Source organism: Erythrolamprus reginae, chromosome 6 (genome assembly GCF_031021105.1).
Source record: "Erythrolamprus reginae isolate rEryReg1 chromosome 6, rEryReg1.hap1, whole genome shotgun sequence".
Taxonomy (NCBI): Eukaryota; Metazoa; Chordata; class Lepidosauria; order Squamata; family Dipsadidae; genus Erythrolamprus; species Erythrolamprus reginae.
The window spans coordinates 75994790-76019323 of NC_091955.1; the positions used below are offsets into that span (position 1 = coordinate 75994790).

At 39.5% G+C, this 24534-nt stretch overlaps 1 protein-coding gene across 4 annotated transcripts in view; it reads right to left on the reverse strand.

Annotated features, from left to right (window-relative positions):
• The window catches only part of TBXAS1 (thromboxane A synthase 1), a 324636-nt gene that overhangs the window by 216749 nt on the left and 83353 nt on the right, over window positions 1-24534 (reverse strand). The window lies entirely within an intron of this gene.

Genomic DNA, 24534 nt, shown 5'->3' on the forward strand with positions numbered 1-24534 from the left:
TGAAATTCTATGTCTATTTACCTCCACTGAATTTGTTGGAACTTAGGAACTCCTAAATTAAAACCTGGAAGATTGTGCTATAAAGAAATGTATATTTTAAATCTACTCTAACTGGCAACTTAAACATTCCAAGGAAATCAAGAAAAAAATAATTATACGTATTGGCAATAGCCACAAGTTGTAGTAGGTGTATCTTGCCATCTTGGGTTTTATTTCATATTTGAATAAATTGTCCACATTGTACAGTCTTTCTCGCCTTCATCTTCAGATTTATGAACCATGAATTCAGAATTTCCTACAGCTCTTACACAAACATGCCTCTTTTTCTACACATCATGACAGAGAACAGATGATGAAAAAGGACAGCTTCCTACAACTGCTACATACTTTCCCAAAACAGATCATACAGTTTGAAAAAGTAGCTCAATCAGCCATTATCTGCCAAATAATGAGGATCTATACAGTAGATATGTGATGAAAGCCTTCTATATCCAAGATACAAATGCTATGAGAGATTTTCAATATTCTGTCATAGTCTCAATGAGGAAAATATACAAAAACAGAAGATTGACGGCAGAAAAAGACCTCACGGTCCATCTAGTCTGCCCTTATACTATTTCTTGTATTTTATCTTAGGATGGATATATGTTTATCCCAGGCATGTTTAAATTCAGTTACTGTGGATTTACCGACCACGTCTGCTGGAAGTTTGTTCCAAGCATCTACTACTCTTTCAGTAAAATAATATATTCTCACATTACTTCTAATCTTTCCCCCAACTAACCTCAGATTGTGCCCCCTTGTTCTTGTGTTCACTTTCCTATTGAAAACACTTCTCTCCTGAACCTTATTTAACCCTTTAACATATTTAAATGTTTCGATCATGTCCCCCCTTTCCCTTCTGTCCTCCAGACTATACAGATGGAGTTCATTTAAGTCTTTCCTTATAAGTTTTATGCTTAAGATCTTCCACCATTTTTGTAGCATGTCTTTGGACCCGTTCAACTTTACCAATCTCTTTTTGTAGGTGAGGTCTCCAGAACTGAACACAGTATTCCAAATGTGGTCTCACCAGCGCTCTATACAGCGGGATCACAATCTCCCTCTTTCTGCTTGTTGTGCCTCTATAACAATTATACAGCTAACAACTAACTATACAACTGTCTAGTCCTTTCATTCCTGTGCATCTATCCAAATATCTCAATCAATGTTCCTAGCTAATAATCTTATTTGCTTTAACAATACTGCCTTATAAGCAAGCTGTGAAATAATACTAATAATGAAAATAAATAGAAGAAGAAAGCTCATCATTCCATCTGGGGTGGAGGCCTGAGGGGCGCCCCTATATCCCCTTGCTCCGTAGAGTTCTGCCTTCATGGAGAGAGCCACAATTAATTCCCTTTGCCTTCAAAAGGCTGTATACCAGAAAGAGTAAGTTAATTAACGAGATTCCCTGATTACACTAAGCTGCTTAGCTTAGATGAAAGAAGGAAGAGAGAGTGAGTGGACTAAAAAAGCACAATGCAAAACAATTTCCTACGTAAGGGAAATTCTTAATTATTTGTTTCAATTAAAAATTGCTGTCACCGCAAAGATTTTAATGTGTGGGGTCATGAGACAGTAAAAATAGATGAGATGGATTGCGGTCTAATGCCTCCAGCATTTGCTATGCATCAGCTAAAAATCAATTCGTACATTTGTATAAATCTTATTTATGTCGTGAAATTTGTTAACAATATATTTTTATAGTACGACATAAATCTTGTGACTAGATTCTGATTCTGTTACTTTCACAGTAACAATCAATAATGGAACATCTTTAGACAAATAGCAGTGCTTAGAAAATCTCTTGAAATAATTATAGAACTGTCCTCGTTCCACAATGTGTAATATAACAGTGTGGCTTGCTTGATTTAAATAATCGAAAGCAGGGTATTGGTTTTAATTCAAGCACATATATTTATGAGTAATTCTTACTATAACATTTTAGCACGTTATTTGGGATACATTTCAAGGTACCGTATCTATTTACTATTTACTTCTGACTTAAAATTATGTTTGCAAAAAATGAATTTAAACCAACTTAAAAAAATAGAAGAGAAGAGAAGAGAAAGATAGATAGATAGATAGATAGATAGATAGATAGATAGATAGATAGATAGATAGATAGATAGATAGATAGATAGTGTTCTGTCTGGGTCACTCCAGAAGCCAATACCAACCCAAAAAGAGAAGCCAGACACACTGGTAAAAGGCAACGGCAGTTTATATAATTCAAGGAAAACACGGGTAACAGAAAATGTCCTTACAAACAGGAAAAACGCTGGAACTTCAAATATATACACGAAGGCAATACAGTGGAACCTCGACATACGAGCAGCTCTACTTACGAGCTACTCGAGATAAGAGCTGGGAGGGGAGCGACATTTTTGTTCGCCTCCCGAGCTCACATTCGGGATACGAGCACCAAGGAGCTGTCTCCTGAAGCCGAACACTAACTTCCGCTTTCGGCTTCAGGAGACAGCTCCTTGGCGCTCGTATCCCGCGTGTTTTAAAAGGTTGCAGCCAGCCTGGGGGGCTCGGGGGGGGGGTGCTGCCAAGCCCCCCAGGCCGGCTGCAACCTTTTAAAACACGCGCGCCGCTTCGCAGCTCTCTGCTGAATCCGGAACGCTAACTTCCGCGTTCGGATTCAGCAGACAGCTGCGAAGCAGCGCGCGTTTTAAAACGTCACAGCCGGCCTGGGGGGTTCGGGGGCTTCCCCCAGGCCGGCTGTGACGTTTTAAAACACGCGCGCTGCTTCGCAGCTGTCTGCTGAATCCGAACGCGGAAGTTAGCGTTCCGGATTCAGCAGAGAGCTGCGAAGCAGCGCGCGTGTTTTAAAACGTCACAGCCGGCCTGGGGGGCTCGGGGGCTTCCCCCCGAGCCCCCCAGGCCGGCTGCCACGTTTTAAAACACGCGCGCTGCTTCGCAGCTGTCTGCTGAATCCGAACGCGGAAGTTAGCGTTCCGGATTCAGCAGAGAGCTGCGAAGCGGCGCGCGTGTTTTAAAAGGTTGCAGCCGGCCTGGGGGGCTCGGGGGCTTCCCCCCGAGCCCCCCAGGCCGGGTGCCACGTTTTAAAACACGCGCGCTGCTTCGCAGCTGTCTGCTGAATCCGAACGCGGAAGTTAGCGTTCCGGATTCAGCAGAGAGCTGCGAAGCGGCGCGCATGTTTTAAAAGGTTGCAGCCGACCTGGGGGGCTCGGGGGCTTCCCCCCGAGCCCCCCAGGCCGGCTGCCACGTTTTAAAACACGCGCGCTGCTTCGCAGCTGTCTCTGAACGCTAACTTCCGCGTTCGGCGGCAGCGGGTTTTTTTGTTGTTGCACGGATTAATTGACTTTACATTGTTTCCTATGGGAAACAATGTTTCGTCATACGAGCGTTCCGACTTACGAGCCTCCTTCCGGAACCAATTAGTCTCGTAAGTCGGGGTTCTACTGTAGTCCATGAAGCAATACCAGATTCTTGCTGCCAAGACGAAGCTGTAGATAGCAAACATACGCCTCCCATGAGTCTTCCAGACTGCTAGGCCACAAGCCAAGATCAGAGACGCTGAGAATCAAAGCAGGTCACCACAACTCCAATTGATAACACTCCACATGGCTTCAAGGCCTTGCCTGCCTTTTCAACCCTGCTGATGAGGACCACACCCAAACCCAACTGTTTCTAATTCAATGGTGATAATATTTCTTTAACTGCTCCTTTCGTTGCTCTGAACGTCTCTGTCTCATGTCAATGACAGCTTGTGCGTCATCACCTAATGACTCCAAGTTACTGGCTGAGGAGAGGCCCCCCCCTCCCCGGGGCTCTCATGCTGTTCTCCTTCATCCCATTCCTGACTCTCCTCTCCCCCGTCCGACTGTTCAGCCCCGTCCTCTGCGCTGTCATCCTCCTCCGGGCATGGAGCCAGCAGAGACGCAGCCGGTCCCTGAGCAGCCTCAGGCTGAACCACAACAGATAGATAGATAAACAAATAAATACATATGATGTTATTTTGTTAAAATAGTTGGCTGCCTACCTGATTACCTGTATTTTTTGTGGTATAAGATGCATCTTTTTCCCCTCTACAAGAGGATGGAAATGCTGGTGCGTCTTATATATTGAATACATCCTTTTTGTGGCCTCTTGAAGTCCCACCCCCACGTACCATTTTGTGAAAAATGGGTCCGTTTCTCGCAAAAACGGGGTGCACAGAGGATTTGGGAGCCCTGCAGTGCTCCTGGGAGTTGGGGGAAGATGTAAACGGGAGCGTTTTTGCCTTCTCACAGCCCCCAGAAGCATTCTGCAGGCCTCCCAAAACCACAGGTGAAAAATGAACCCGTTTTTGTGAAAAACGGGGTTTGCAGAGGGTTTGGGAGGCCTGCAGAGTGCTCCTGGGGGCTGGGGGAAGGCAGGAGAGGGGTGGCATCCAAATCTAGTAAATTATTATTATTATTATTATTATTATTATTATTATTATTATTAAAAATGCCTTTGTTTTTGCAAAAAAACAGGTGAAAATTGGCCATTTTACACAAAAATGGAGGCATTTTGCCTTCTTCCAGCTCCCTGAAGCACCCCATTTTTTGCAGAATGGATGAAAAACTGGGCCATTTTTTTAAAAAAAAAAAATGGGGCACATAGAGTATTTGGGAGGCCCACAGAGTGGTCCTGGGGGCTGGCGAGGACAAAACCTTTTTTTTTCTTACTCATCTCTTTGCAATATTGGTGCATCTTATGAACCGGTGTGTTTTATAGTCCGAAAAATACGCTACGTTAAAGATTTTGTGCAAAGAGTAGTGAGTGAGCCAATTTCCTCCTTTTTAAGTTACCTTCTGTCTAAACTGGCTCTGCAAGGGAGAGCTGTTATGAATACAAGGTCTCTGCATGAAGGATTCCCCACACAATCACTCTGGACTCAACACTGTCCAGATTGTGAGTTTTACATGCCAACACATTGCTCAAACAAAGCTAAAATCGATCTGGGCACCTTGTATACATGCCTGGAATAGTTTTAGCAGACTCCAAAACTTGGAGGCTTCCATATTAGGCAGAACACCACATTAGAGATTCTTTGGGGGAAACATGCAGTTAAATGGAGCATGAAGAGAAAAAGGGAAAAACTACACTAATTGAATAATTCACACAAAATGGAATTGTTTTCCTAATTAGACTAGTGTACTGTCCCTATTTGCAGCTCCATAGCAGAGTCTACTTTTTCTTCGCCTTGGGGAGCCATTCATAAGGTCAAAATAATTGTTTTATTTCTCCTTCCAGAAATTAAGTGTCATGAAAGCAAAATTCTGTATTTAGAGAGGTCACATAGGTGAGAAGAGGAGGCATAAAAAGCAATGGTGAAAAATGTAAATATACCTGAATATGGGAATCTAGGTGTGCCTTAATTTAACCTATCCAGGATTCTTTATTAAAGTGGTGACCTCTGGTAGAAAGGCAATTTTACCTTTGGTCCCTATCACTCCTTTATAAACTGCCCTTCAGTCTCCTTATGAAGGCATTCTTCCTATGTTCCACCTGTCAACGCTACCTATGTTAGCATTTATCTTGCTCAGTGGAACCAGCAATTTGAGAAAAAACTCACAAAACTCTCTGCAGTATTGATATAAGATGGCTTTCTCTAACAGGGTGTATACTAGAGAAACTGCACTTGTTTATATTTTATCCATGAGAATAATAATAATAATAATAATAATAATAATAATAATAATAATAATAATAATACAAAATCCAGCATAGTGATCTCGTTTGCTGTATTGACATAATAATAATAATAACAACAATAACAACAACAATAACAACAATAACAACAATAATAACAATAATAACAATAAATAAATAATTAGATTTGTATGCCGCCCCTATCTGAGGACTCGGAGCGGCTCACAACAGGACAATACACAATATACAAATCAAATAGTTAAAAAACAATTTAAAAAACCCATATAAAAATAATCATACAGCTTAAACAAACAATACATAAATGGTGACATAGATGACTTTTCAGGAGTTTACAAATGGCAAGGAGGGCAGTCCTAATCTCCGGGGAGAGTTGGTTCCAGAGGGCCGGGGCCGCCACAGAGAAGGCTCTTACCCTCGGCCCCGCCAGCTGACATTGTTTAGTCGACGGGACCCGGAGAAGGCCAACTCTGTGGGATCTAATCGGTCGCTGGGATTCGTGTGGCAAAAGGCGGTCCCAGAGCTATTCTGGTCCGATGCCAAGTAGGGCTTTATAGGTCATAACCAACACTTTGAATTGTGACCGGAAATTGATCAGCAGCCAGTGCAAGCCGCAGAGTGTTGCTGAGACATGAGCATATCGGGGAAAGACCATGATTGCTCTCGCGGCTGCATTCTTCACGATTTGAAGTTTCCGAACACTTTTCAAAGGTAGCCCCATGTAGAGAGCGTTGCAGTAGTTTAAGAGAAGAATCTATATTATTCTCAAGAACTCAAGACAGCTTACATGAGCATCTCTCTTCATTGTATTTCCACAATTACTCAGTGCGATAGATTGAGATGAAAGTTATTACATTGGCTGGAATGGATGGGAAGTGTAATTCAACATAGGTGAAGGTATTGGGTTTGAGAAGTCTGGTGTAAGTGTGTTGGAGGGTTGGAACTGCTAAGGCAAGAAAACAAGAATTTCAGTTCAGACCAAACCATTATATAAACTTGGTGCCTATGCACTGAATTAGGGGGAAAGAGGCACAACAATCTGTTACCATGAAAGAACAGGAGGAAGAGAGCTAATATTTAAACCCTGGGTGCTCACACAAACATACACACACATCTATATTCCTATATTCTGTAGCAGTCAACCTTCTGCATAGATATGATTTCTAGTTTTTAGCCAAGCTTTCATCTACTTACGGGACTGCCTCCTACCCCAAACCTCACAGCAACCAATAAGGGCCCATCGAGTCGGCCTTCTTTGGGTCCCGTCCGCCGAACAATGTCGCCCAGCAGGGCTGCGGGGAAGAACCTTCTCTGTGGCAGCTCCAACCCTTTGGAATCAACTGCCTGCAGAAATCTGTACTATCTCCACCCTACAGGTCTTCTGGAAAGTCATTAAGACCTGGCTTTCCCGGCAAATCTGGGATTAGGAATGAGTGAATATATGCATGGTTTTTAGTGTTTTTATGTATTTTATATTACTTGCTATTTTTTACTATTGTCATATTTTTGTATTGTTTTTAGTAGCTGTGATTATTGTTAGCCGCCCAGAGTCCTGTTGGAGTGGGGTGGCATATAGATATCATAGATAGATAGATAGATAGATAGATAGATAGATAGATAGATAGATAGATAGATAGATAGATAGATAGATAGATAGATAGATAGATAGAAATAGTGATAGATAGATAGATAGATAGATAGATAAATAGTGATAGATAGATAGATAGATAGATAGATAGTGATAGATAGATAAATAGATAGAGATAGATAGATAGTGATTGATAGATAGATAGATACATAGATAGATAGAGAGATAGAGAGACAGAGAGATAGATAGTGATAGATAGATAGTGATAGATAGAGAGAGAGAGAGAGAGAGAGAGACAGACAGACTGACTGACTGACTGACTGACTGACTTACTTACTTACTTACTTACTTAGTTACTTATATATTTGCCGCTCACTTAGAAACGGACTCTGAATGGCTAACAACGGTTATAAATAAATAAATAAATAAATAAATAAATGAACGAACGAACGAACGAACGAATGAACGAATAAATAAATAAATAAATTCATACATACATACATACATACATACTGTGGTGGGTGCTTAAATGTTCTGTAATTAGCTGCTACTAAGTATGGCAAGTTGTGCATCTCAAGAGTTGTAAATCAAACCATATGTAGGTGATATCCAAAGGCAGAAGACAAACCAATCAGCTAATAATATGCTGCAATAATCATAAAAAGGTGCGTGATTTAGGGATTACTACTGTATTTTTCAGAGTATAAGATACACCTTTTTCCTCCCTAAAAGAGGCAGAAAATTTTGATGTGTCTTATATTATGGATGTAGCTTTTTCCAAAGCTTTTTTTTCTCCAGCCCTAACTAGGTGCTAACGATCCTCCCCGGCTTCCTACTTCCTCTGAAGAAGGTTTTTTCCAGCTCTAAGTCTTTGGAGACTTGTTTTCATTTATACTCCCTGTGAAAAAGCCTTTTTCAGCCCTAATGCAGTGCTAAAATTCTTCCTGGATTGCAGCACTTATTTTTATTCCTACTCCCTCTGAAGCAGTTTTTCCTGTCCCAAATTTTTGCAGGCTTGTTTTCATTTTTACTCCCTCTGAAAAAAAGTTTTTTTCAGCCCTAACTGTTGTGGTTAGCTCTGGCCCAGCTCCTGCCCCAAGGAACGTGCAGGTGGATGTGGGGGAAACATCCACATGCCGCACGCCTGTTTTGCTCCCGATGGAATCTGCCGACAAAGCCTCCACTGATCAAGGAAGCATGAGTGACAGGGAAGAGGGGAGTTTGGCAGACAGCCCAGGAGGAGATCAATCATCTGTATCATCCCTGGATTCTAAACAAGAATTAATGACACATCCACGCATGCGTAGAGTGATGCAGAGGAGACAACAACTGAAGGATTATTACAACAGAAAATGAGGCCACCTGTGGTTGGGTGGGGCTGCTGTAATTAGTCCTACAGATAAAAGTGCAGCTTGGTGTTTTAGCCTCATGGCAGTTTATCTGATTCATTGTTTCGTCAAGATTGTGGTTTTTGTGCTGTTCAAGATTGTGTGTGGACTCTCTGGACTTTAGAATTGGACTCAATTTCCCAGTTATTGGGTGAGCAATTGGATTGCATTTCACCTGTGCCTTGTGTGTACCAGAAAATCCCTTTGACATTTAAAAAGGGAGCTTTTTATGTTTATAAAAACTTTTGGGTTTTCTTTTTATTGTGTGGTGTGTGTGTCTTCCTGGACTAATTACTCTGTAATTATGGGCAGTTCAAACACGCTGGCAGAACACTAACCAAGGGATAACGTGCTGAAGCTGACCAGACTAAGGACGCTAGTCAGATGAATACCTGGTTGGTAGATTTTCCAACCCCCTTAAGAGAGAGAGAGAGAAAGAGAGAGGGGGGAGAGAGAGAAAGAGAGGGAGAAAGAGAGGGAAAGGGGGGAGAGATAGCAAGAGAGGGAGAGAGAAAGAGAGAGGGAAAGGGGGAGAGAGGGGAGAGAGAAAGAGGAGATAAAGGAAGAGGAGAGAGAGAAAGGAAGAGAAAGAAAGAAAGAGGGATAGAAAGAGAGAGAGAGTGAGAGATGCTCAGTGAGCCTTTCTTTGAAGTTGCCTTTCTTTCTTTCTTTCTTTCTCTTTCTTTCTTTCTTTCTTGCTCTTTTTCTTTCTCTCTTTTACCTTTCCTTCCTCTATTTCTTTTCTTTCCCCAAAAGTAAGGTGTATCTTATACTCTGGTGTTATATATTTCAAATTACTAGAGTTTTAAAAAACTGAAATCACGGTCATATTTATATTAAACAATAATATTTTTAGACTTGGAATTAAGAAAAGTTAATTAATTAAGAAAAAGCACTATGACGCTAGCACCTGTAATACGTTGAATTCAAGTGAATAATTTGGGCTTTTGTTAAACGCACCAATTAAGCTGCCAAGCAATAGAAACAAACTAAACAGACATTACAGAGGAAAAGCACAAATCAAAGTCATACCAGGATTTATTTACTGACCTGGGATTGATGATAATGAATTTAGTGGATGTTTTAATTGGATAAAAGAAAAACAAAGAAATGAAAAGAAGACATGCTCTTAAATGATGAAATAAAGCCCTCCCCCAAATTAAACATAAAGGTTACATCAACAATAAAGCAGAAGGTAAGAGAGAGAGAGGGAGAGAATCCATAAAAAGACAGAGAAGTCATTAAATTTTTAAACAATTAACATTTACAAATGTTAGCCATATATAATCCAGTTATTACTGTGTAAGCCTAGTTTCACATTACGATACAATTGTATCAAGTGCGTGATAATATAACAATATTAAGTACATTTACTCCCAATATGTGCACAATTATTACCCCAGTTACTCATATTTCCATGCGTAAAAGTTTTATGGGTTTCACCAGCTAGCATTATAGTTTGTCAAGGAACGCTAGAACAGGAAATGGGGGAATTCCTCCATTAAAAAAAAACAAAAACAATTTGGGAAGATGTTTCATACAGAATCCCAGCTTGGCCACAATCTTGAGTATTCCACATCTGAAAACAAATTTGTATAGTGAATAAAAGCTCCAGGCTAGAAACCATGAAGTCACCTAGGTGACCTTGAGACAGTCAGTCACACTCTCAACTCTTGAAAGAAGAAAAATGTAAAGTGCTTCTGAAATCTTGCCATGAAATCTATAGGAACTAGACCAGGAGTCAACAGTGATTCAAAGACAGAAAAACCAAAACCAAAATTATACATTTAGGGCTTGTTCATACAAGGAAGCTACTAAGCATAAACTATTTACTTACTTACTTCCTTCCTTCCTTCCTTCCTCCCTCCCTCCCTCCCTCCCTCCCTCCCTCCCTCACTTACTTACCGTACTTACTTATTGTACTAACTTACTTACTTACTGCTTGTTGGTATGTCTCGGTATAGCTAGGCTATGAGACTTTGACATACACTGAGCAGAAAATTTTAACAGAGTGTGGATGTGTGGTAAAGCCAAAGAAACAAAGACACAGACTTAGTTATGCTTAATAAGTACTATTTACATATATACAAAACAGAAACAATAAAAATAACAAGCACTAAGCCATACAATATAATAAGCACTAAGCAAACATACTCCCCCCTCAAGGCAAAGCAAAAAACGAATGAGAGTTAAAGCATCATTGAGGGAAGGAGTACTGGTGCCCTCTTATGGCGAACCAGCCCAAAATATTTAAAGTGATAGTACAAGAGACCACAATAGGTAGTTTACAATGGCAAACCCTAACAACCATGTGCCTTGTATTAACACTGCTAAATCCAATTACCGGTAATTAAAACTAAACAAACAATCTAAAATCCCCGGTAATGCTAAAAATCAGTCATACCCATTCAAACAACAGCCCTCTGGCCAATGAATGTTTGTACATTCGTCAGCCAGGGGGCTGAGATCTAATCACTCCGAGCCTGGCGGCATAAATTAAGGTGAGCAGGACAGGGTGGTGAGAATCTCGGTGGGGGGGAGCTGATTCCAGAGGGCTGGGCCCCCCACAGAGAAGACTCTTCCCCTAGGCCCCACCAAGTGACATTGTCTAGTTGACAGGATCTGGAGAAGGTCAATTCTGTGGAACCTAACTGGTCACGGGGACTCATGAGGCAGGAGGTGGTCCTGCAAGTAATCTGGTCCGATGCCATGTAGGGCATCTGGTCCTCATCAACATTTTGAATTGTGTCCGGAAACCAATCGGCAACCAATGCAGTCTGTGGAGTGTTGGAGAAACATGGGCATACCTAGGGAGGCCCATGACTGCTCGCTGGGCTGCATTTTGCATGATCCGAACAGTCTAGGTAGCCCTATGCAGAGAGCATTGCAGTAGTCAAACCTGAGCCTGCAGAAGTAATTAAAATTGCTTCTGCAGGTTCACTGAACAGTCCTAACTTGGTAGAGAAGGAAAGTCCTAAATCCATTAAACTATGTATTTATTAGCCTCAAGCACACATATACAAGTGAAACACACTGTATTTATTTGGGGAGTCATGTCATCTGCTGGTGTTGGTCCACTGTGCCATCATTAAATCCAGGGTCAGCACAGTCGTCTACCAGGAGATTTAGCAGCACTTCATGCTTCCTTCCGCAGCCGAGCTTTATGGGGATGCTGACTTCAATTTTCCAGCAGGATTTGGCACCTGCCCACACTGTCAAAAGCACCAAACCTGGTTCAATGATCATAGGATTACTGTGCTTAATTGGCCAGCAAACTCGCTTGACCTGAACCCCATAGAGAATCTATGGGCCATTGTCAAGAGAAAGATGAGAGACATAAGACCGAACAATGCAGAAGATCTGAAGACCACTATTGAAGCATCCTGGTCTTCTATAACTCCTCAGCGGTGCCACAGGCTGATAGCTTCCATGCCATAACGCATTGAGGCAGTAATTGCTGGAAAAAGGGCCCCAAATGTACTGAGTACATATGCACACTTATACTTTTCAGAAGTCCGATATTTTTCTATGTACAATCTTTGTTTTATTGATTGCATGTAATATTCTAATTTTCCAAGATGGGGGATTTGGGGTTTTGCATGAGCTGTACCCCATAATCATCACAATTATGACAAATCATGGCTTGAACTATCTTGCCTTGCATGTAATAAGTCTCTCTCATATATTACGCTTCACCTTTTAAGTTGCATTACTGAAATAAATGAACTTTTGCACAATATTCTAATTTTTCGAGTTTCACCTGTATCTAAAATCTCGGAGGCCTCGGGACTGCATCCATAAGGTTGATGTGCAGCTCTGGAGAACACCAGAAGATTTTTCTAATTTTTAATTTAGTATACAAGAAATGATTAAATTCATATCTGGAGAGTTTTACTGGAAAATCAAATATAGATTTTGCCATGGTTTTACCTTATGGGGTGGGGTGATAAAGTCCTAGCACACCTAGCCAAGTATAGCCTTTAAAGTGTTTTTATTCATTTGTTTTATGGTCAGAGATCAAAAGGAAAGTAATAAGACAATATAAGCCAATAAAACAAGGTGAGAAATTAGCATATTAGAGAACAGAAGGTACTGGCTAACAAATAAGTGCTAGCATTCAGCAGCCAGATCAACAAACCCTGAGTATAATTCAAACTCAGAGTCTTCTAACAACAATTGCAATTGAACAGAATTTGACAACTTATTCCCTTCTTAATAAATGCAAGGGTCGGCTTGCAATGGAGTTTGTCTGTTCTTTATTAACAGAAGCATTGACAGATATTTTTAAGACAGCTTCCCTTGTTTGTTTGTTTTAATAGTGTTGCCTTCAACTTGGAAAATGTCTCAACAGAGGAAATACAATGCAAAACAGCTATAGGAACATACTATCACATTTGGTAGTTATGCCGGGAAGCAAAAAAAATTTGCATCAGAACTCAAAACTGGCTGGAAGAAATACTAAAATATAAACTAGAAACAAAACCAGAAATGTACCTATTAGGAATAATCAGAGGACAACATAGCAAAGAAGATTATTATTTAATAACTCACATACTAACATCAGCAAGATTGGTGTTCACACAAACGTGGAAATAAGAAAAGATACCAAATGAAGAGATGGTGATTAGGAAAATGTTAGACTGCACTAAATTAAGTAAATTAACTTATGAATTACAGAATAAACAAAATAAGGACTACTATAGAGTGAGGGGGAAACTATATAATTGGATAGGGAAAAAAATAAGAAAATGAATTAATATTAAAGGAAAAAAATGGAGTAACAAAAACAGAATTGTAAAGTATTAATCATTAAGTAAACTAATATGTATATATATAGGTATGTATAAATGTTTTATGTTGTTTGTTTGTTTGTTTGTTGGTATTATAATATTTGGACCGGGACTCACTGCTCACAGTCACTCATGCCCTCATCACCTCGAGGCTCGACTACTGTAACACTCTCTACATGGGGCTACCTTTGAAAAGTGTTTGGAAACTTCAGATCGTGCAGAATGCAGCTGCGAGAGCAGTCATGGGCTTCCCTAGGCATGCCCATGTTACACCAATACTCCGCAGTCTGCATTGGTTGCCGATCAATTTCCGGTCACAATTCAAAGTGTTGGTTATGACCTATAAAGCCCTTCATGGCATCGGACCAGAATATCTCCGAGACCGCCTTCTGCCGCACGAATCCCAGCGACCGATTAGGTCCCACAGAGTGGGCCTTCTCCAGGTCCTGTCATCTAAACAATGTCGGTTGGCGGGCCACAGGGGAAGAGCCTTCTCTGTGGCGGCCCCGACTCTCTGGAACCAGCTCCCCCCAGAGATTAGAACTGCCCCTACTCTCCTTGCCTTTCGTAAACTCCTTAAAACCCACCTTTGTCGTCAGGCATGGGGGAACTGAGATATTTCCCCCGGGCCTATATAATTTATGTATGGTATGTTTGTTTGTATGTATGTCTGCTTAATAATGGGGTTTTTAAATATTTTAATTTTAAATTGTAAATTATTAGATTTGTCATGAACTGTTTTATTGTGTTGTGAGCCGCCCCGAGTCTACGGAGAGGGGCGGCATACAAATGCAATCAATCAATCAACCAATCAACCAATCAACCAATCAACCAATCAACCAATCAATCAATCAATCAATCAATCAACCAACCAACCAACCAACCAACCAACCAACCAACCAACAAATCAACAAATCAACAAATCAATAAATCAACAAATCAATCAATCAATCAATCAACAAACAAACAAACAAACAAACAAATAAATAAATAATCAAAATTTAATTTTTTTAAAAAAACAGAGGAAATACATGTTTGAGTGTCAATCCGAATATTCTTAAAATTAATGCAACACGAACATCCGCTTTTCCCTTTCGAAGTATTTGCCCAAAATATCAGCAATTGTCTTACATATAAAAGCCTACATTTAAACAACTGTGGAAAACAATGTCCAAAAGCAACATAAATTATGCCCCTCAACTAAGAAAAAGGAAAAGACCCCAAAGAGTCATTGCCAACACTAAGCTTAGTGGATAAACAGGCTAATATCCTCTGAGCAGCATGCTCAGATGCTCAGGACTTGCCAATAAATTTGTAGACAACCATTAGCCAGAGGCAGTTTAAGAAGGCCTCTGCAGGGCAGCCTTAATATTCTAAGAAATGCAAAGCCAGCCTAATAATGATAACCGCAGCAAAGCCAGAAGCCCCTAACTCAGTAGCACCTGTCATAAAAACACTAATGAAAATAAATTGATATCTATTTACCCATATGCTGCAGAGCACATGCATAATGTGTTTAGATACCACTAATAAAGTTAAGTCTCAACTAAATTTATTGGCTGGCAGATAAAGACTGATCTCAGTAGGAAATCAAGGTTGACAGCAATCTTGGCTGTACAATTATTCCTTGGGAATTAGTTTTGTGTGATTTTTTTTTTCAGTTCTCCTTTTTTAAAAAAGTCTTTTGGCCTTCATGAAATTTTAGAAGCATGGTCAAAGCAACTCAGAGGCAACAGAAATAAGGTAGAGAAAGTAGAGAAAAGAATAAAGTAGAAATCTTCTAAGCTGCAAAGAAGGGAACAGAGATTGTTCAATATAAGATTTAACTTCTGATAAGTCTCCCTCTTGAAAAAATCATGTGACAATTATTCTATTTGGGTCATTCTATGTCAAGTGGACCAGTTGTCCACTTGACTGATTTTTGCAGCCTTATTTGAAAAGAGACCATCACAAAAACAACGTATATGATACTGTTTCATCATCTTCAATCATCTTCATTAGAAGGAGCAAGGTCTTTTTCTACCGCTCTCTGTTTTCTCATCTTCAATCATCTTCATTTTTATTTCATTAGACACAGCATGTTTTTTTCTATCATATATGTTGTTTTTGTGACGGTTTCTTTTCAAATGAGGCTTCAATTTCACCTGGTCCACTTGACAAAGAATGACCAATTTCACTGTCTAATGGCAAGCCGTCTTGATAGGTTGAACTGGTTCAGCTACCGGTAGATCAAGTTGTCACTGGGCATAGGGAGACCATTAATTAACTTTTGACGTTAGTCCGTTTTCTGTACATGCATTTTCCTGGCCCAACATCCTTTCCTATTTTGGGGCAACTTCACATAGCTATATTTTCTGATCTCTGGTGTTCTGTCGAGCTCTCTGGTGGACTCTTCCCAAAAATTCACAGGTACAAATTTCAGACACACACACGTTTGAAAATTCAAAACAATGTTCTTTATAATGAAAATTCACTTAACCTAAGCCCTCTTTTGGTATAGCAAAGAGCACTTGTCTCCAAACAAACTGGTAATTTGTACAAGTCCCTTATCAGTTCTGTGATACTTAGCTTGCAGCTGTGAGGCAATTCACAGTCCTTCTTCTTTCACAAAGTGAAACACACTTTGCTCTGGTTTAGTTTCAAAGCGGAGAAAAATCAGCACACAAAAGGTCAAAGTCAGTAAAGCAGTCATGAAACACAAAGATCAGATAATCCTCCACAATGGCCAAACCCACGGGCTGCTATTTATAGCAGCCTCACTAATTACCACAGCCCCACCCAACCACAGGTGGCCTCATTTTCTTTGATAATAATCTCTCAATTGTTGTTGCCTATGCATCGCTCTCCGCATGCGTGGCTGTATCATTAACTCTTGTTCTGAATCCAAGGAGGAGCTAGATTATTTATTTATTTATTTATTTATTTATTTATTTATTATTTAGATTTGTATGCCGCCCCTCTCCGCAGACTAATTGATCTCCTTCTGAGCTGTCTGCCCCACTCTCCTCCTCCCTGTCACTCATATCTTCTTGGTCAGAGGAGCCTTCATCATCAGGTTCCACCGGGGGCAAAACAGGCCTGCAGCATTTATTATTTAGATTTGTATGCCGCCCCTCTCCGCAGACTCGGGGCGGCTGTGGATGTCTCCCCCACATCCACAGTCCTTGGGGCAGGAGCTGGGCCAGAGCTAACCACAACATCTAGGGACATTAGCAATACTTTTTCTTTTATCACACTTGCTTAGAATTCCTTTCCAGTTAACTGATTTAATAATGAAAAAACACCCTGCTATATTTTTCAGGCAATGCTCACTTTAAATGAGTAGACACAAAAGATATATAAAGGATTAATCAGTGATCTGTTTAATAAAAGGTTAAAGAGTCAAAGATGGCTTAGGATTCAGGTTAATCATGCATTTTTCTACAAGTTTCCTTTCCATTTTTCATCCCTATCATTTCCAAATCTCTCCAAGAGCCAGTCCTCAATCTGTGCCACTGAGCCTTTCTTCAGCAGAAAGCCACAGGAGTTATTGATGAAGTGATATAAAACCCTGTTGACATAACAATATGTTGGACTGAGTCCCACAGCTATTCAATGTGTTTTGAAACTAGCAGAAATCTGGTTGGCAGGCAACATATTCAGGCTGAATTGTTGATGGATAACTAATGGTCTGTCTACCCTTGTACCAACCTTTCCTTGCTATCAATATCACCACCTGGGCAAAGAATTCAATAGTGACAATCCAGACTGATCAGATCACATAAACATAAACCATCATGCTGCCATAGAAAGTCATCACTGGTAAATTCACATCAACAGTAAGGTATTATTATACCTTAGTAAGACATCAGGCTGATACTCCCAATAGGTAGCAATACCGATCTAACTTTGGCTGATTTTGGAAAAAAACCTAAGGATTAGAGGAACTGTGAGCCGCAGTGATGCAGTGGCTAGAGTGCGGTACTGCAGACTATTTCTGCTGATTGTTAGCTGCCTGCAATTTGGCAGTTCAAATCCCACCAGGCTCAAGGTTGACTCAGCCATCTATGGCAACTCCAAATCTCAACTAGCAAATGCTCTGTCCTACATATTGGGAAGAAGAATCTGAACTTCAAATATGAACTGAATAATCTAATTATCACAGATAATCCCCACTCGGTTAAAGACCTTGGTATACTAATAACAAAAGATTTAAGTGCTAAAGCCCACTGCAACAACATAGCCAAGGAGGCTTCAAGAGTTGAAAAATAATCCTACGTAGCTTCTGCTCTGGCAATCTCACACTGCTTACAAGAGCTTACAAAACTTTTGCCAGACCCATGCTTGAATACAGTTCATCTGTTTGGAACCCATATCACATCTCAGACATTAACACCCTTGAAAATGTCCAAAGATGCTTCACCAGAAGAGCCCTTCATTCCTCCACTCAAAATAGAATACCCTACGAGACTAGAGTTTCAATCCTGGGCCTAGAAAGCCTAGAACTAAGACGCCTTAAACAAGATCTAAGTATTGCCCACAAGATCATATGCTGCAACGTCCTGCCTGTCGGCGACTACTTCAGCTTCAACCACAACAACACAAGAGCACAGAACAGATTTAGACTTAATATTAACCGCTCCAAACTTGACTGTAAAAAATATGACTTCAGTAACCGAGCTGTTGAAGCGTGGAACTCATTACCAGACTCCATAGTATCATCCCCAAACCCCCAACACTTTACCCTTAGATCATCTACGGTTGACCTATCCAGATTCCTAAGAGATCAGTAAGGGGCGAGTACAAGTGCACTAGAGTGCCTTCCGTACCCTGTCCTATTGATCTCCTATATCTCCTATTCCTTTCTTCTATTCCTATATCTCTTCTTCTATTCTTTCATTGATATGTTCTATTACTATATCTTCTTTTCTATTCTTTCATAGATATATTTTGCCCCAAAGGTTCTAATAAACCATTTTGCAAGAGTAAATTGTCCTCCTAATGATGACTAAATTAAACCATTACTATTACAACACTGGGAGGTATTGGCATAGAGTTGTCATCCCGCTTTCCATTTCCAAAGAGCAACATGGTGCTTCCTTGAAAGGATATTTCTGTTACATACTTCATTAACTTCCTGATGGGTAACAGGGCTCTGTGAAGTTTGACCATGACAAAAATCAGAGGGGATGCTGAATTGTTTTTCAATTAAATCTGACAGTACTGGCAGCGAGAGGCCACTAATGTTGTAGGAGGCAAAGAGAGCACAGGGAATCTCGGGATGAGGGTGCAGAACTGTGATCCACAGCTTGTAAAATCCACGTGACCAGAACCAAAGGAAATCTGGTGGAACGTTTGATATAATCAGATATTAAGTGTTGTACCTTATGATTCTTGACAAATGTATCTTTTTACTTTATGTACACTGAGAGCATATGCACCAAAGACAAATTCCTTGTGCATCCAATCACACTTGGCCAATAAAGAATTCTATTCTATTCTATTCTATTCTATTTTATTCTAACAATAAATCAAAACAACTGGGCAATTAAATGCATTTTAACTTCATGGGAAATAAATGATTTAGAGAAAATGTCCAGAGTTCAACTTTTAAGGATTACCTGATTTTTTTCTTAAGATGAAAATTATTTTTCACCCAGGAATTTGGTATTTTTAACTTTCACAGAACTCATATTATTTTTAGCTAATTAAAATTATTTTGCAGATTACCAGTTGAACTTGCCTTACGAAGTAGAGTCTTGCTTGGGGGGCACTCACTAAAAGATATAGAAATTTATTTTACATGCTAAAACTAGCATATATATATATATACTGCTCAAAAAAATAAAGGGAACACTCAAATAATACACCCTAGATCTGAATGAATGAAATATTCTCATTGAATACTTTGTTCTGTACAAAGTTGAATGTGCACAACAGCCTGTGAAATTGATTGTCAATCAGTGTTGCTTCCTAAGTGGACAGTTTGATTTCAGAGAAGTTTGATTTGCTTGGAGTTATAGTGTGTTCTTTAAGTGTTCCCTTTATTTTTTTGAGCAGTGTATATTGCTTTCATCAATTCCTATTGACTTAGTCAGAGTGTAAAATCCACACTGAAGAAATGTGGATTTTACACTCTGACTAAGTCAATAGGGATTGACGAAAGCTTAGAAACTTTTTAGCAGTTTTAAAATAAATGTTAAACCTTCTGGAGATCATGATGGCTACTGCCTTTTTATTTATAACTATCCATGGAGCTGCCTTTTTAGGACATATTTCTCTCTCTCTCTCTCTCTCTTTCTCTCTCTCTCTCTGTGTATGTGTATGTGTATATACCCAGTGGGTATGGCTAGCTGATGAGGCCAAAATAAGGCCGAAATAGATCTATCCTAGTTTCGCTTAATTTTCAAATTCAGCAAAAAAACCACAAAAAAACCCATGTGACATATATATATATATATAGTTTTCGTAGATTTTCACGGGTATATGTATGTAGATTGTTCTGAGTTCGGGTTTTGCCCCGTGTAATATTTTGAGTGTCTATGCGACGTTTCGGTGAAATCACATTCACCATCATCAGGCTGAAGTTTTAAGCTTCGTGCTGTTGTAAATATGGAATGTTTGCAACTGCCATTTCTTCCTTATATATAGTGTTAGGGGTGGAGATTTGGTTTGAATGTAGCAAATAGATTGGGTGACTGTGTTTTAGCGATTTGATTGGTTGGTGGAATCACAATTACTTGAAGGATTGACATGGTGATTATTATGAAATGTTTTTTTGTTTAAGGCTGGTTTCCAAATCTCTGGTAGGCAGGACGTATCATCCCTTTTGTTCATGCAGAGGGGGTGTTTCTCAATCTCTATAGCTTCCAAAGTAATTCTTCTATATAAATTTTCTGTTTTGGAAAGTAATTTAGTGTTTTCAAAGTCAATTTCGTGCCCTGTTTTTTTAATGTGCTGGACAAGGGAGGAAGTCTTTTCTTCTTTTTTAACTGCATTCTTATGTTCTGCAATGCGTGCACTCACTCTTCGATTGGTTTGTCCAATGTATGTGGCTGCACATGTTTTGCAAGGGATTTCATAGATTCCTTGGTGTTCTAGTTGGATTTTATCTTTTGGGTTCCTTAGGATGTTAGATATTTTTTGGTTAGTGACAAATGAAGTTTTGATATTATGTTTGTGCAGAATTTTACTAATTTTGCCTGTGGTGCCCTTGATGTAAGGGAGGAGGGTGGTGCCATTATCCTGTTCTTGGTCTTGATTTTTGGGGGGTGTCTCTTTTTTTATTAGGTTTGTGATTGTTTTCCTTTCGAATCCATTAGAAATTAATACATCTTTGAGTTTGTTCAATTCAGTTTTTAAGTGCTCATGGTCAGCTAGGCGTTTGGTTCTGGTGATGAGAGTTTTGGCTACTGAGGTGATCTGTGCGGGGTGGTGGTGGGAGTGGGGTTATATATTTATATTTATATTATTTATAAATATTTATATTTATTTATTTATTTATTTTATTAGATTTGTATGCCGCTCCTCTCCGCAGACTTGGGGCAGCTAACAACAATAAAAAGACAACGTAAACAAATATAATATTAAAAAATCTAAAATTTAAGAGATCAGTCATACATACAGTCATACCATACATAAATTTTATAAGCCTAGGGGGAAGGGAATATTTCAATTCCCCCATGCCTGATGACAGGGGGTTTTTTAAGAGCTTACGAAAGGCAAGGAGGGTGGGGGCAACTCTGATATCTATCTGGGGGGAGTGGGTTCCATATATGTATGTATGTATGTATGTATGTATGTATGTATGTATGTATGTATGTACAGGCACACATACACACACAATACATATACAATATTATTTGAACACAGTATGAATAAAATGTGGCAATCAGAAATGAATGCAATTCCTAGTAAAATGATTTGCAAAATAAACTTTTAATCTAGCTCTGGTCCAAGAGGCCATGTTGTGACCCCAGCTCCTACAATTCTCTGCTCTGGAATCTATTTAGATGTCACAGCCGAGAAATCTACTTTAGAGCTTACCCATCCGTATCCAAATTCGGGAGGAGAAGAAGATAAAACATTGGGTTTTGTTTTTCTTCAATGTAAATATCAGGCTAATGGCTAGAAAATACTCCGGACAGTTCCGTTCTATTTATTTCTTCACTGTGCACAATGCTGTTGCTACAAACGTCTCCTCTCCAAGATATAAGCGCTGGTAATATAGTTTGTAAAGTAGGCCAGTGCTTTATTTCCGCTCCTCGGTCCTACTCTGTGTTTGTTTGTCTTGCTTATCAAAGGGAGTTTAATGTGGGATTGAGAATGGGCAATGTCTTCTCTCTCTTTTCCCTGCCCCCCCTCATCCTCCCAGCCGCTATAAAATAGCTCAACCCAGCCAGAACCAAAAACCTCAACAAAGCTCCCCCCTCCCTGCCCCCACCATCTCCCATCTTCCATTCAACCAAAATGGGCCACTCAGGCAAGAGCAGTCCAGGAGTTACAAATAGGCCAGACAGGAATAAACAGAGCAAACAAAGAATATCCTGTCCACTCAGAGAAAAGCTCAAGAAAGTGATGTCTCCATTAAAATTCAAGGCAGGGAAGCTGCACGCACCCTGTCAACAGCTTGGCTAATAAAATGAAAAGTGGGGGGGGGGGGGAGAGGGAGGACGGGCTTATTGAGGAAGAAATAAAAGCTTCTGGAGACATAGAAACAGAAGATTGATGGCACAAAAAGACCTCATGGTCCATCTAGTCTGCCCTTATACTATTTCCTGTATTTTATCTTAGGATGGATATATGTTTATCCCAGGCAGGTTTAAATGTGTCGCAAATGTGTGCCTTCATCATAGCGAGATATGTACATCTTTTGTATATTTACAATGGGTCAATTTTGATTGGTCAGCCAAAAGACAATGACTACCGGTCAATGACTAACTACTTCAGCTTCAACCGCAATAACACAAGAGCATGCAACAGATTCAAACTTAATACGAACCGCTCCAAACTTGACTGTAAAAAATATGATTTCAACAATCGAGTTATCGAAGCGTGGAACTCATTACCGGACTCAATTGTGTCAACCCCTAACCCCCAACATTTTTCCCTTAGACTCTCCACGATTGACCTCTCCAGGTTCCTAAGAGGCCAGTAAGGGGCGTACATAAGTGCACTGGTGTGCCTTTCGTCCCCTGTCCAATTGTCTTAACTTTCTTTCACCTATCTTATATATTCTCTTCCTTTCATATATCCTCTCCTCTAAGTTAACTTTCACCCTCATATATATTACCACATGTCTATTTTTCTTCCTATGTATTTGTGTATTGGATAAATAAATAAATAAATAAATGAATGAATGAATGAATGAATAAATAAATAAATAAATTTTAAAAAATGAATGAATGAATGAATAAATAAAAAAATAAAAAAATGAATGAATGAATGAATAAATAAATGAATGAATAAATAAATAAATAAATAAAATTTTGTAAGTCATTTGTCTTCAGATGTCCAAGAACCTCAACACCTAGCATGTCTTTGTTGACTTGGGTGACAACCAACTTTGGATGGTCAACAAACTGCTGTAAGTCAAGGACTACATTTATCACCCAAGAATCTGCTACTAGGATCAAAGAGATATTAAAATGTCTACATTCTAAGAATCTGAAACGGTTCTTGGATGCTTTAAAAAAAAATTGACTGTATTAAAGGTCTAATTTAATTTAATTGTTTAAAACTCAGTTACTGTGGATTTACCAACCATGTCTGCTGGAAATTTGTTCCAAACATCTACTATTCTTTCAGTAAAATAATATTTTCTCCCGTTGCTTCTCATCTTTCCTCCAACTAATCTCAGATTGTGCCCCCTTGTTCTTGTGTTCATTTTTCTATTAAAAACACTTCCCTCCTGAACCTTATTTAACCCTTTAACATATTTAAATGTTTCGATAATGTCCCCGCTTTCCCTTCTGTCCTCCAGACTATACAGATTAAGTCTTTCCTGATAGCTTTTATGCTTAAGACCTTCCACCATTTTTGTAGCCCGTCTTGGGACCCATTCAATTTTATCAATGTCTTTTTGTAGGTGAGGTCTCCAGAACTGAACACAGTATTCCAAAGGTGGTCTCACCAGCACTCTATACAGCAGGATCATAATCTCCCTCTTCCTGAATGTTATACTTCTAGCTATGCAGCCAAGCATCCTACTTGCTTTCCCTACCGCCTGACCGCACTGTTCGCCCATTTTGACACTAAAGGAAATCACTACCCCTAAATCCTTCTCTTCTGAAGTTTTTGCTAACACAGAACTGCCATTACAATACTCATGCTGAGTACAGGCTGATAAGCCAAAATTATTGCAGCCAATATTTTTTTTTAAATATTACAATTTAACTCATCCATTCTCTTTTCAAGTACATCCATTTGATAGCATTCACAAGGTCATTTCTGGGACTCGGTGGTTTAGCTATGGTTTCTGAGGCTGTATGAGATTATCCAATGTTTGTTGAGACTACTTCAGCTTCAACCACAACAACACAAGATCACACAACAGATTTAAACTTAATATTACCCGCTCCAAACTTGATTGTAAAAAATATGACTTCAGTAACCGAGTTGTCGAAGCGTGGAACTCATTACCGGACTCTGTAGTGTCATTCCCCAAACCCCCAACACTTTATCCTTAGATTATCCACGGTTGACCTATCCAGATTCCTAAGAGGTCAGTAAGGGGCGAGTACAAGTGCACTAGAGTGCCTTCCGTCCCCTGTTCTATTGCTCTCCTATATCTCCTATACCTTTCTTCTATTCCTATATCTCTTCTTCTATTCTTTCATTGATATGTTCTATTACTATACCTTCTTTTCTATTCTTTCATAGATATATTTTACTATGAGTATCTCCTCTATAACCTTCATCATGTATTTTACTCTGTGTGTGTGTGTGTGTGTGTGTGTCTATATATATATATACACACATATATATATATACAGTGGTACCTCTACTTAAGAACTTAATTCGTTCCGTTACCAGGTTCTTAAGTAGAAACGTTCTTAAGTAGAAGCAATTTTTCCCATAG